General features: G+C 46.1%; 6 non-coding genes across 6 annotated transcripts; all 6 read left to right on the top strand.

The window, feature by feature from the left end:
- Positions 1-1,418: 1,418 nt before the first annotated feature.
- LOC130318568 (U2 spliceosomal RNA) lies at positions 1,419-1,609 on the top strand. Its single transcript, XR_008865070.1, has one exon. It is a non-coding gene; the product is annotated as a U2 spliceosomal RNA (small nuclear RNA).
- Positions 1,610-3,692: 2,083 nt separating this feature from the next.
- Positions 3,693-3,883, top strand: LOC130318554 (U2 spliceosomal RNA). The gene has a single exon (XR_008865057.1). It is a non-coding gene; the product is annotated as a U2 spliceosomal RNA (small nuclear RNA).
- Positions 3,884-5,972: 2,089 nt separating this feature from the next.
- Positions 5,973-6,163, top strand: LOC130318573 (U2 spliceosomal RNA). Its single transcript, XR_008865074.1, has one exon. It is a non-coding gene; the product is annotated as a U2 spliceosomal RNA (small nuclear RNA).
- A 2,089-nt stretch (positions 6,164-8,252) lies between these two features.
- LOC130318569 (U2 spliceosomal RNA) lies at positions 8,253-8,443 on the top strand. The gene has a single exon (XR_008865071.1). It is a non-coding gene; the product is annotated as a U2 spliceosomal RNA (small nuclear RNA).
- A 2,096-nt stretch (positions 8,444-10,539) lies between these two features.
- Positions 10,540-10,730, top strand: LOC130318571 (U2 spliceosomal RNA). The gene has a single exon (XR_008865072.1). It is a non-coding gene; the product is annotated as a U2 spliceosomal RNA (small nuclear RNA).
- Positions 10,731-12,819: 2,089 nt separating this feature from the next.
- LOC130318572 (U2 spliceosomal RNA) lies at positions 12,820-13,010 on the top strand. Its single transcript, XR_008865073.1, has one exon. It is a non-coding gene; the product is annotated as a U2 spliceosomal RNA (small nuclear RNA).
- Positions 13,011-13,331: the final 321 nt, after the last annotated feature.

Raw genomic sequence — 13,331 nt, forward strand, 5'->3', positions numbered from 1 at the left:
TGCGAGGCCCTTGCTAAATTCTGTGCACAGACTTTGAGATCTATACTTTAGACTGTATCTAAACCTGCTCCAACATGGACTGACATTCTGGCCTACTTTCAGCCGATGCGACTTGTCTGTCGCTGAACAGTCGCTTTTTATGTATTCAGCACCTATGTATAATGTTGTAAAAATGCTCTAGAAGCTAAAGTCGCAGAAATGTCACACATATTTGGCCTGCAACTTTCTGTGCGACAAATTCAGACAGGAAAAATCAGTATAAATCCTTAGAAAATTATCCCCCAGTGTCTCCATCTGCTGGCGGTATTGAATAAGCATTGCTGCACTGATGGGGTATGCATTAGACGAAAAAAAAGAAGAAAAAGAAGAATAATACGCCCAGAAAAGAGGCGAAAAGGAGAAAAACGTAAAAAAACGTGAAAAAAAAGTAAGAGGAAGAGAAGGGAAAAAAAGGTGGAAATGGGTTTAAAAGTGATTTCGGCGGAGAAATATATATATATATATATATATATATATATATATATATATATATATATATATATATACGCGCACACACACACATATATATAAACATATTCTCCGTTGAGATATTGCAGCCGCTGCTGTGTCCAGGCCCAGGAGCCTTAGCACTGTGCTGTGATGTCACTCAATACCACTGACATCACTAGGTGTAAACAACATCTCTCCTTTGCTGTGTATGTGACTATGGAGCTGTTTGGTGATGTCGTCTATTATGGCCTTCATAGAAGCAACAGGAGATTGTTGCATCCATCTAGAACCCTCAGAACTACAGTGCTATGATGTCACTCACTTCCACAGGCCTTGCAGAGTGTAAACAACAACAACCCAGCTTTGTTGTGTATGTAACCATAGGGATTTGTGATGTCACCTAGAACCTTCACAGCAGCGACAGCTTTATGAGGAGCATCAGCACTGCTCTGCCTGAGCAGAACCATCACCGCCATAGGTTGTCAAATAACCCGGGTTTAACCCACACAGGTAAGTCCAATGGGGTGCAGGCATGTCCTCTATGCTTACAGCTTCCCGTGGGTGTTGGTTTGATACCGTTTGGGGACAGCCAAGGAGGCATCTGCAGGCAACAAAGGTAGGTGTGTGCTTGTGTGTGTGTTTCCTATGCAGATCCTAAGCCCAGTGTCACATGCAAGTAGGAGGAGTAAGAAGGGTTCCTGGCAAATCCGGGTTATGGATTGCATTTAAAAAGGCCCCGTGGGAGTGCAATGGGCCCCTGTCTTGCTGCTTAGCAATAATGGTATGGGTTTAGGTTCTGCTGTGTGTACTGGTGGTTGACTGCCCCCCAGCCCAGAGTGTGCATGGAAAATTGTCTGGCAGCCTCCCTGACAGCAAGCAGTGATAGTGCCCATGAAGGGCACCTTGTTGGGCCCGCCCCTTTCACGGTTATCGCTTCTCGGCCTTTTGGCTAAGATCAAGTGTAGTATCTGTTCTTATCAGTTTAATATCTGATACGTCCCCTATCTGGGGACCATATATTAAATGGATTTTTGAGAACGGGGGCCGATTTCGAAGCTTGCTTCCGTCGCCCTATGCATTGACCCGATATGGCAGTATCTTCGGGTACAGTGCACCACCCCCTTACAGGGTTAAAAAGAAAGATTCCTACTTTCATTGCTACCTGCTTGCTGGCTAGCCAGCTAGCCAGCCCTGTGGGCCTTGCTGCTGCTGCAGCCAAAAAACAAAAGGTGGTGCTGCTGCTGCTTCTGCTGCTTCTGCTTCTGCTTGTGTCTGGCCGCTGTTGGAGCGTCCAGGCACAGGACTTCTGCTGCTGCTGACTAAATGGCCTCCTTAATTGGATCATTTGAGTAGCCAGCACACCTGTGCAGGTAGGGCATGACATGATAGGCAGCTGCCTTGATAGCGGGTGGGTGCTGAATGTTCCTAATTGACAAAATAAGATTAATGCTTATGAAGAAATATAAAATCTCATCCCTTCCCCAATATCGCGCCACACCCCTACCCCTTAATTCCCTGGTTGAACTTGATGGACATATGTCTTTTTTCGACCGTACTAACTATGTAACTATGTAACATAACATGGGGGGGGGGGGGGGGGGGGTCTCCTGGCTGTTCACACAGGTGTGTCATTGCTGTACATTGACCATGCATTGCTTCTGTGGTATTGCAAAGGCAAAGACAAATGCTTCCAGCCATCCATTGCACTAATGGATTGGTCATCAGCTGGCTGTCTATGTCCCGCATCAATATAGACCAAAGTACAGAGGGTTAGGCTATGCTATTGTGCACCTACCTGATGCATCAGAAGGTGCGAGGCCCTTGCTAAATTCTGTGCACAGACTTTGAGATCTATACTTTAGACTGTATCTAAACCTGCTCCAACATGGACTGACATTCTGGCCTACTTTCAGCCGATGCGACTTGTCTGTCGCTGAACAGTCGCTTTTTATGTATTCAGCACCTATGTATAATGTTGTAAAAATGCTCTAGAAGCTAAAGTCGCAGAAATGTCACACATATTTGGCCTGCAACTTTCTGTGCGACAAATTCAGACAGGAAAAATCAGTATAAATCCTTAGAAAATTATCCCCCAGTGTCTCCATCTGCTGGCGGTATTGAATAAGCATTGCTGCACTGATGGGGTATGCATTAGACGAAAAAAAAGAAGAAAAAGAAGAATAATACGCCCAGAAAAGAGGCGAAAAGGAGAAAAACGTAAAAAAACGTGAAAAAAAAGTAAGAGGAAGAGAAGGGAAAAAAAGGTGGAAATGGGTTTAAAAGTGATTTCGGCGGAGAAATATATATATATATATATATATATATATATACGCGCACACACACACATATATATAAACGTATTCTCCGTTGAGATATTGCAGCCGCTGCTGTGTCCAGGCCCAGGAGCCTTAGCACTGTGCTGTGATGTCACTCAATACCACTGACATCACTAGGTGTAAACAACATCTCTCCTTTGCTGTGTATGTGACTATGGAGCTGTTTGGTGATGTCGTCTATTATGGCCTTCATAGAAGCAACAGGAGATTGTTGCATCCATCTAGAACCCTCAGAACTACAGTGCTATGATGTCACTCACTTCCACAGGCCTTGCAGAGTGTAAACAACAACAACCCAGCTTTGTTGTGTATGTAACCATAGGGATTTGTGATGTCACCTAGAACCTTCACAGCAGCGACAGCTTTATGAGGAGCATCAGCACTGCTCTGCCTGAGCAGAACCATCACCGCCATAGGTTGTCAAATAACCCGGGTTTAACCCACACAGGTAAGTCCAATGGGGTGCAGGCATGTCCTCTATGCTTACAGCTTCCCGTGGGTGTTGGTTTGATACCGTTTGGGGACAGCCAAGGAGGCATCTGCAGGCAACAAAGGTAGGTGTGTGCTTGTGTGTGTGTTTCCTATGCAGATCCTAAGCCCAGTGTCACATGCAAGTAGGAGGAGTAAGAAGGGTTCCTGGCAAATCCGGGTTATGGATTGCATTTAAAAAGGCCCCGTGGGAGTGCAATGGGCCCCTGTCTTGCTGCTTAGCAATAATGGTATGGGTTTAGGTTCTGCTGTGTGTACTGGTGGTTGACTGCCCCCCAGCCCAGAGTGTGCATGGAAAATTGTCTGGCAGCCTCCCTGACAGCAAGCAGTGATAGTGCCCATGAAGGGCACCTTGTTGGGCCCGCCCCTTTCACGGTTATCGCTTCTCGGCCTTTTGGCTAAGATCAAGTGTAGTATCTGTTCTTATCAGTTTAATATCTGATACGTCCCCTATCTGGGGACCATATATTAAATGGATTTTTGAGAACTGGGGCCGATTTCGAAGCTTGCTTCCGTCGCCCTATGCATTGACCCGATATGGCAGTATCTTCGGGTACAGTGCACCACCCCCTTACAGGGTTAAAAAGAAAGATTCCTACTTTCATTGCTACCTGCTTGCTGGCTAGCCAGCTAGCCAGCCCTGTGGGCCTTGCTGCTGCAGCCAAAAAACAAAAGGTGGTGCTGCTGCTGCTTCTGCTGCTTCTGCTTCTGCTTGTGTCTGGCCGCTGTTGGAGCGTCCAGGCACAGGACTTCTGCTGCTGCTGACTAAATGGCCTCCTTAATTGGATCATTTGAGTAGCCAGCACACCTGTGCAGGTAGGGCATGACATGATAGGCAGCTGCCTTGATAGCGGGTGGGTGCTGAATGTTCCTAATTGACAAAATAAGATTAATGCTTATGAAGAAATATAAAATCTCATCCCTTCCCCAATATCGCGCCACACCCCTACCCCTTAATTCCCTGGTTGAACTTGATGGACATATGTCTTTTTTCGACCGTACTAACTATGTAACTATGTAACATAACATGGGGGGGGGGGGGGGTCTCCTGGCTGTTCACACAGGTGTGTCATTGCTGTACATTGACCATGCATTGCTTCTGTGGTATTGCAAAGGCAAAGACAAATGCTTCCAGCCATCCATTGCACTAATGGATTGGTCATCAGCTGGCTGTCTATGTCCCGCATCAATATAGACCAAAGTACAGAGGGTTAGGCTATGCTATTGTGCACCTACCTGATGCATCAGAAGGTGCGAGGCCCTTGCTAAATTCTGTGCACAGACTTTGAGATCTATACTTTAGACTGTATCTAAACCTGCTCCAACATGGACTGACATTCTGGCCTACTTTCAGCCGATGCGACTTGTCTGTCGCTGAATAGTCGCTTTTTATGTATTCAGCACCTATGTATAATGTTGTAAAAATGCTCTAGAAGCTAAAGTCGCAGAAATGTCACACATATTTGGCCTGCAACTTTCTGTGCGACAAATTCAGACAGGAAAAATCAGTATAAATCCTTAGAAAATTATCCCCCAGTGTCTCCATCTGCTGGCGGTATTGAATAAGCATTGCTGCACTGATGGGGTATGCATTAGACGAAAAAAAAGAAGAAAAAGAAGAATAATACGCCCAGAAAAGAGGCGAAAAGGAGAAAAACGTAAAAAAACGTGAAAAAAAAGTAAGAGGAAGAGAAGGGAAAAAAAGGTGGAAATGGGTTTAAAAGTGATTTCGGCGGAGAAATATATATATATATATATATATATATATATATATATATATATATACGCGCACACACACACATATATATAAACGTATTCTCCGTTGAGATATTGCAGCCGCTGCTGTGTCCAGGCCCAGGAGCCTTAGCACTGTGCTGTGATGTCACTCAATACCACTGACATCACTAGGTGTAAACAACATCTCTCCTTTGCTGTGTATGTGACTATGGAGCTGTTTGGTGATGTCGTCTATTATGGCCTTCATAGAAGCAACAGGAGATTGTTGCATCCATCTAGAACCCTCAGAACTACAGTGCTATGATGTCACTCACTTCCACAGGCCTTGCAGAGTGTAAACAACAACAACCCAGCTTTGTTGTGTATGTAACCATAGGGATTTGTGATGTCACCTAGAACCTTCACAGCAGCGACAGCTTTATGAGGAGCATCAGCACTGCTCTGCCTGAGCAGAACCATCACCGCCATAGGTTGTCAAATAACCCGGGTTTAACCCACACAGGTAAGTCCAATGGGGTGCAGGCATGTCCTCTATGCTTACAGCTTCCCGTGGGTGTTGGTTTGATACCGTTTGGGGACAGCCAAGGAGGCATCTGCAGGCAACAAAGGTAGGTGTGTGCTTGTGTGTGTGTTTCCTATGCAGATCCTAAGCCCAGTGTCACATGCAAGTAGGAGGAGTAAGAAGGGTTCCTGGCAAATCCGGGTTATGGATTGCATTTAAAAAGGCCCCGTGGGAGTGCAATGGGCCCCTGTCTTGCTGCTTAGCAATAATGGTATGGGTTTAGGTTCTGCTGTGTGTACTGGTGGTTGACTGCCCCCCAGCCCAAAGTGTGCATGGAAAATTGTCTGGCAGCCTCCCTGACAGCAAGCAGTGATAGTGCCCATGAAGGGCACCTTGTTGGGCCCGCCCCTTTCACGGTTATCGCTTCTTGGCCTTTTGGCTAAGATCAAGTGTAGTATCTGTTCTTATCAGTTTAATATCTGATACGTCCCCTATCTGGGGACCATATATTAAATGGATTTTTGAGAACGGGGGCCGATTTCGAAGCTTGCTTCCGTCGCCCTATGCATTGACCCGATATGGCAGTATCTTCGGGTACAGTGCACCACCCCCTTACAGGGTTAAAAAGAAAGATTCCTACTTTCATTGCTACCTGCTTGCCGGCTAGCCAGCTAGCCAGCCCTGTGGGCCTTGCTGCTGCTGCAGCCAAAAAACAAAAGGTGGTGCTGCTGCTGCTTCTGCTGCTTCTGCTTCTGCTTGTGTCTGGCCGCTGTTGGAGCGTCCAGGCACAGGACTTCTGCTGCTGCTGACTAAATGGCCTCCTTAATTGGATCATTTGAGTAGCCAGCACACCTGTGCAGGTAGGGCATGACATGATAGGCAGCTGCCTTGATAGCGGGTGGGTGCTGAATGTTCCTAATTGACAAAATAAGATTAATGCTTATGAAGAAATATAAAATCTCATCCCTTCCCCAATATCGCGCCACACCCCTACCCCTTAATTCCCTGGTTGAACTTGATGGACATATGTCTTTTTTCGACCGTACTAACTATGTAACTATGTAACATAAAATGGGGGGAGGGGGGGGGTCTCCTGGCTGTTCACACAGGTGTGTCATTGCTGTACATTGACCATGCATTGCTTCTGTGGTATTGCAAAGGCAAAGACAAATGCTTCCAGCCATCCATTGCACTAATGGATTGGTCATCAGCTGGCTGTCTATGTCCCGCATCAATATAGACCAAAGTACAGAGGGTTAGGCTATGCTATTGTGCACCTACCTGATGCATCAGAAGGTGCGAGGCCCTTGCTAAATTCTGTGCACAGACTTTGAGATCTATACTTTAGACTGTATCTAAACCTGCTCCAACATGGACTGACATTCTGGCCTACTTTCAGCCGATGCGACTTGTCTGTCGCTGAACAGTCGCTTTTTATGTATTCAGCACCTATGTATAATGTTGTAAAAATGCTCTAGAAGCTAAAGTCGCAGAAATGTCACACATATTTGGCCTGCAACTTTCTGTGCGACAAATTCAGACAGGAAAAATCAGTATAAATCCTTAGAAAATTATCCCCCAGTGTCTCCATCTGCTGGCGGTATTGAATAAGCATTGCTGCACTGATGGGGTATGCATTAGACGAAAAAAAAGAAGAAAAAGAAGAATAATACGCCCAGAAAAGAGGCGAAAAGGAGAAAAACGTAAAAAAACGTGAAAAAAAAGTAAGAGGAAGAGAAGGGAAAAAAAGGTGGAAATGGGTTTAAAAGTGATTTCGGCGGAGAAATATATATATATATATATATATATATATATATATATATATACGCGCACACACACACATATATATAAACGTATTCTCCGTTGAGATATTGCAGCCGCTGCTGTGTCCAGGCCCAGGAGCCTTAGCACTGTGCTGTGATGTCACTCAATACCACTGACATCACTAGGTGTAAACAACATCTCTCCTTTGCTGTGTATGTGACTATGGAGCTGTTTGGTGATGTCGTCTATTATGGCCTTCATAGAAGCAACAGGAGATTGTTGCATCCATCTAGAACCCTCAGAACTACAGTGCTATGATGTCACTCACTTCCACAGGCCTTGCAGAGTGTAAACAACAACAACCCAGCTTTGTTGTGTATGTAACCATAGGGATTTGTGATGTCACCTAGAACCTTCACAGCAGCGACAGCTTTATGAGGAGCATCAGCACTGCTCTGCCTGAGCAGAACCATCACCGTCATAGGTTGTCAAATAACCCGGGTTTAACCCACACAGGTAAGTCCAATGGGGTGCAGGCATGTCCTCTATGCTTACAGCTTCCCGTGGGTGTTGGTTTGATACCGTTTGGGGACAGCCAAGGAGGCATCTGCAGGCAACAAAGGTAGGTGTGTGCTTGTGTGTGTGTTTCCTATGCAGATCCTAAGCCCAGTGTCACATGCAAGTAGGAGGAGTAAGAAGGGTTCCTGGCAAATCCGGGTTATGGATTGCATTTAAAAAGGCCCCGTGGGAGTGCAATGGGCCCCTGTCTTGCTGCTTAGCAATAATGGTATGGGTTTAGGTTCTGCTGTGTGTACTGGTGGTTGACTGCCCCCCAGCCCAGAGTGTGCATGGAAAATTGTCTGGCAGCCTCCCTGACAGCAAGCAGTGATAGTGCCCATGAAGGGCACCTTGTTGGGCCCGCCCCTTTCACGGTTATCGCTTCTCGGCCTTTTGGCTAAGATCAAGTGTAGTATCTGTTCTTATCAGTTTAATATCTGATACGTCCCCTATCTGGGGACCATATATTAAATGGATTTTTGAGAACGGGGGCCGATTTCGAAGCTTGCTTCCGTCGCCCTATGCATTGACCCGATATGGCAGTATCTTCGGGTACAGTGCACCACCCCCTTACAGGGTTAAAAAGAAAGATTCCTACTTTCATTGCTACCTGCTTGCTGGCTAGCCAGCTAGCCAGCCCTGTGGGCCTTGCTGCTGCTGCAGCCAAAAAACAAAAGGTGGTGCTGCTGCTGCTTCTGCTGCTTCTGCTTCTGCTTGTGTCTGGCCGCTGTTGGAGCGTCCAGGCACAGGACTTCTGCTGCTGCTGACTAAATGGCCTCCTTAATTGGATCATTTGAGTAGCCAGCACACCTGTGCAGGTAGGGCATGACATGATAGGCAGCTGCCTTGATAGCGGGTGGGTGCTGAATGTTCCTAATTGACAAAATAAGATTAATGCTTATGAAGAAATATAAAATCTCATCCCTTCCCCAATATCGCGCCACACCCCTACCCCTTAATTCCCTGGTTGAACTTGATGGACATATGTCTTTTTTCGACCGTACTAACTATGTAACTATGTAACATAACATGGGGGGGGGGGGGGGTCTCCTGGCTGTTCACACAGGTGTGTCATTGCTGTACATTGACCATGCATTGCTTCTGTGGTATTGCAAAGGCAAAGACAAATGCTTCCAGCCATCCATTGCACTAATGGATTGGTCATCAGCTGGCTGTCTATGTCCCGCATCAATATAGACCAAAGTACAGAGGGTTAGGCTATGCTATTGTGCACCTACCTGATGCATCAGAAGGTGCGAGGCCCTTGCTAAATTCTGTGCACAGACTTTGAGATCTATACTTTAGACTGTATCTAAACCTGCTCCAACATGGACTGACATTCTGGCCTACTTTCAGCCGATGCGACTTGTCTGTCGCTGAACAGTCGCTTTTTATGTATTCAGCACCTATGTATAATGTTGTAAAAATGCTCTAGAAGCTAAAGTCGCAGAAATGTCACACATATTTGGCCTGCAACTTTCTGTGCGACAAATTCAGACAGGAAAAATCAGTATAAATCCTTAGAAAATTATCCCCCAGTGTCTCCATCTGCTGGCGGTATTGAATAAGCATTGCTGCACTGATGGGGTATGCATTAGACGAAAAAAAAGAAGAAAAAGAAGAATAATACGCCCAGAAAAGAGGCGAAAAGGAGAAAAACGTAAAAAAACGTGAAAAAAAAGTAAGAGGAAGAGAAGGGAAAAAAAGGTGGAAATGGGTTTAAAAGTGATTTCGGCGGAGAAATATATATATATATATATATATATATATATATATATATATATATATATACGCGCACACACACACATATATATAAACGTATTCTCCGTTGAGATATTGCAGCCGCTGCTGTGTCCAGGCCCAGGAGCCTTAGCACTGTGCTGTGATGTCACTCAATACCACTGACATCACTAGGTGTAAACAACATCTCTCCTTTGCTGTGTATGTGACTATGGAGCTGTTTGGTGATGTCGTCTATTATGGCCTTCATAGAAGCAACAGGAGATTGTTGCATCCATCTAGAACCCTCAGAACTACAGTGCTATGATGTCACTCACTTCCACAGGCCTTGCAGAGTGTAAACAACAACAACCCAGCTTTGTTGTGTATGTAACCATAGGGATTTGTGATGTCACCTAGAACCTTCACAGCAGCGACAGCTTTATGAGGAGCATCAGCACTGCTCTGCCTGAGCAGAACCATCACCGCCATAGGTTGTCAAATAACCCGGGTTTAACCCACACAGGTAAGTCCAATGGGGTGCAGGCATGTCCTCTATGCTTACAGCTTCCCGTGGGTGTTGGTTTGATACCGTTTGGGGACAGCCAAGGAGGCATCTGCAGGCAACAAAGGTAGGTGTGTGCTTGTGTGTGTGTTTCCTATGCAGATCCTAAGCCCAGTGTCACATGCAAGTAGGAGGAGTAAGAAGGGTTCCTGGCAAATCCGGGTTATGGATTGCATTTAAAAAGGCCCCGTGGGAGTGCAATGGGCCCCTGTCTTGCTGCTTAGCAATAATGGTATGGGTTTAGGTTCTGCTGTGTGTACTGGTGGTTGACTGCCCCCCAGCCCAGAGTGTGCATGGAAAATTGTCTGGCAGCCTCCCTGACAGCAAGCAGTGATAGTGCCCATGAAGGGCACCTTGTTGGGCCCGCCCCTTTCACGGTTATCGCTTCTCGGCCTTTTGGCTAAGATCAAGTGTAGTATCTGTTCTTATCAGTTTAATATCTGATACGTCCCCTATCTGGGGACCATATATTAAATGGATTTTTGAGAACGGGGGCCGATTTCGAAGCTTGCTTCCGTCGCCCTATGCATTGACCCGATATGGCAGTATCTTCGGGTACAGTGCACCACCCCCTTACAGGGTTAAAAAGAAAGATTCCTACTTTCATTGCTACCTGCTTGCTGGCTAGCCAGCTAGCCAGCCCTGTGGGCCTTGCTGCTGCTGCAGCCAAAAAACAAAAGGTGGTGCTGCTGCTGCTTCTGCTGCTTCTGCTTCTGCTTGTGTCTGGCCGCTGTTGGAGCGTCCAGGCACAGGACTTCTGCTGCTGCTGACTAAATGGCCTCCTTAATTGGATCATTTGAGTAGCCAGCACACCTGTGCAGGTAGGGCATGACATGATAGGCAGCTGCCTTGATAGCGGGTGGGTGCTGAATGTTCCTAATTGACAAAATAAGATTAATGCTTATGAAGAAATATAAAATCTCATCCCTTCCCCAATATCGCGCCACACCCCTACCCCTTAATTCCCTGGTTGAACTTGATGGACATATGTCTTTTTTCGACCGTACTAACTATGTAACTATGTAACATAACATGGGGGGGGGGGGGGGGTCTCCTGGCTGTTCACACAGGTGTGTCATTGCTGTACATTGACCATGCATTGCTTCTGTGGTATTGCAAAGGCAAAGACAAATGCTTCCAGCCATCCATTGCACTAATGGATTGGTCATCAGCTGGCTGTCTATGTCCCGCATCAATATAGACCAAAGTACAGAGGGTTAGGCTATGCTATTGTGCACCTACCTGATGCATCAGAAGGTGCGAGGCCCTTGCTAAATTCTGTGCACAGACTTTGAGATCTATACTTTAGACTGTATCTAAACCTGCTCCAACATGGACTGACATTCTGGCCTACTTTCAGCCGATGCGACTTGTCTGTCGCTGAACAGTCGCTTTTTATGTATTCAGCACCTATGTATAATGTTGTAAAAATGCTCTAGAAGCTAAAGTCGCAGAAATGTCACACATATTTGGCCTGCAACTTTCTGTGCGACAAATTCAGACAGGAAAAATCAGTATAAATCCTTAGAAAATTATCCCCCAGTGTCTCCATCTGCTGGCGGTATTGAATAAGCATTGCTGCACTGATGGGGTATGCATTAGACGAAAAAAAAGAAGAAAAAGAAGAATAATACGCCCAGAAAAGAGGCGAAAAGGAGAAAAACGTAAAAAAACGTGAAAAAAAAGTAAGAGGAAGAGAAGGGAAAAAAAGGTGGAAATGGGTTTAAAAGTGATTTCGGCGGAGAAATATATATATATATATATATATATATATATATATATATACGCGCACACACACACACATATATATAAACGTATTCTCCGTTGAGATATTGCAGCCGCTGCTGTGTCCAGGCCCAGGAGCCTTAGCACTGTGCTGTGATGTCACTCAATACCACTGACATCACTAGGTGTAAACAACATCTCTCCTTTGCTGTGTATGTGACTATGGAGCTGTTTGGTGATGTCGTCTATTATGGCCTTCATAGAAGCAACAGGAGATTGTTGCATCCATCTAGAACCCTCAGAACTACAGTGCTATGATGTCACTCACTTCCACAGGTCTTGCAGAGTGTAAACAAGAACAACCCAGCTTTGTTGTGTATGTAACCATAGGGATTTGTGATGTCACCTAGAACCTTCACAGCAGCGACAGCTTTATGAGGAGCATCAGCACTGCTCTGCCTGAGCAGAACCATCACCGCCATAGGTTGTCAAATAACCCGGGTTTAACCCACACAGGTAAGTCCAATGGGGTGCAGGCATGTCCTCTATGCTTACAGCTTCCCGTGGGTGTTGGTTTGATACCGTTTGGGGACAGCCAAGGAGGCATCTGCAGGCAACAAAGGTAGGTGTGTGCTTGTGTGTGTGTTTCCTATGCAGATCCTAAGCCCAGTGTCACATGCAAGTAGGAGGAGTAAGAAGGGTTCCTGGCAAATCCGGGTTATGGATTGCATTTAAAAAGGCCCCGTGGGAGTGCAATGGGCCCCTGTCTTGCTGCTTAGCAATAATGGTATGGGTTTAGGTTCTGCTGTGTGTACTGGTGGTTGACTGCCCCCCAGCCCAGAGTGTGCATGGAAAATTGTCTGGCAGCCTCCCTGACAGCAAGCAGTGATAGTGCCCATGAAGGGCACCTTGTTGGGCCCGCCCCTTTCACGGTTATCGCTTCTCGGCCTTTTGGCTAAGATCAAGTGTAGTATCTGTTCTTATCAGTTTAATATCTGATACGTCCCCTATCTGGGGACCATATATTAAATGGATTTTTGAGAACGGGGGCCGATTTCGAAGCTTGCTTCCGTCGCCCTATGCATTGACCCGATATGGCAGTATCTTCGGGTACAGTGCACCACCCCCTTACAGGGTTAAAAAGAAAGATTCCTACTTTCATTGCTACCTGCTTGCTGGCTAGCCAGCTAGCCAGCCCTGTGGGCCTTGCTGCTGCTGCAGCCAAAAAACAAAAGGTGGTGCTGCTTCTGCTTCTGCTTGTGTCTGGCCGCTGTTGGAGCGTCCAGGCACAGGACTTCTGCTGCTGCTGACTAAATGGCCTCCTTAATTGGATCATTTGAGTAGCCAGCACACCTGTGCAGGTAGGGCATGACATGATAGGCAGCTGCCTTGATAGCGGGTGGGTGCTGAATGTTCCTAATTGACAAAATAAGATTAATGCTTATGA

The sequence above is a fragment of the Hyla sarda genome, unplaced genomic scaffold, assembly GCF_029499605.1.
Source record: "Hyla sarda isolate aHylSar1 unplaced genomic scaffold, aHylSar1.hap1 scaffold_2054, whole genome shotgun sequence".
NCBI lineage: Eukaryota > Metazoa > Chordata > Amphibia > Anura > Hylidae > Hyla > Hyla sarda.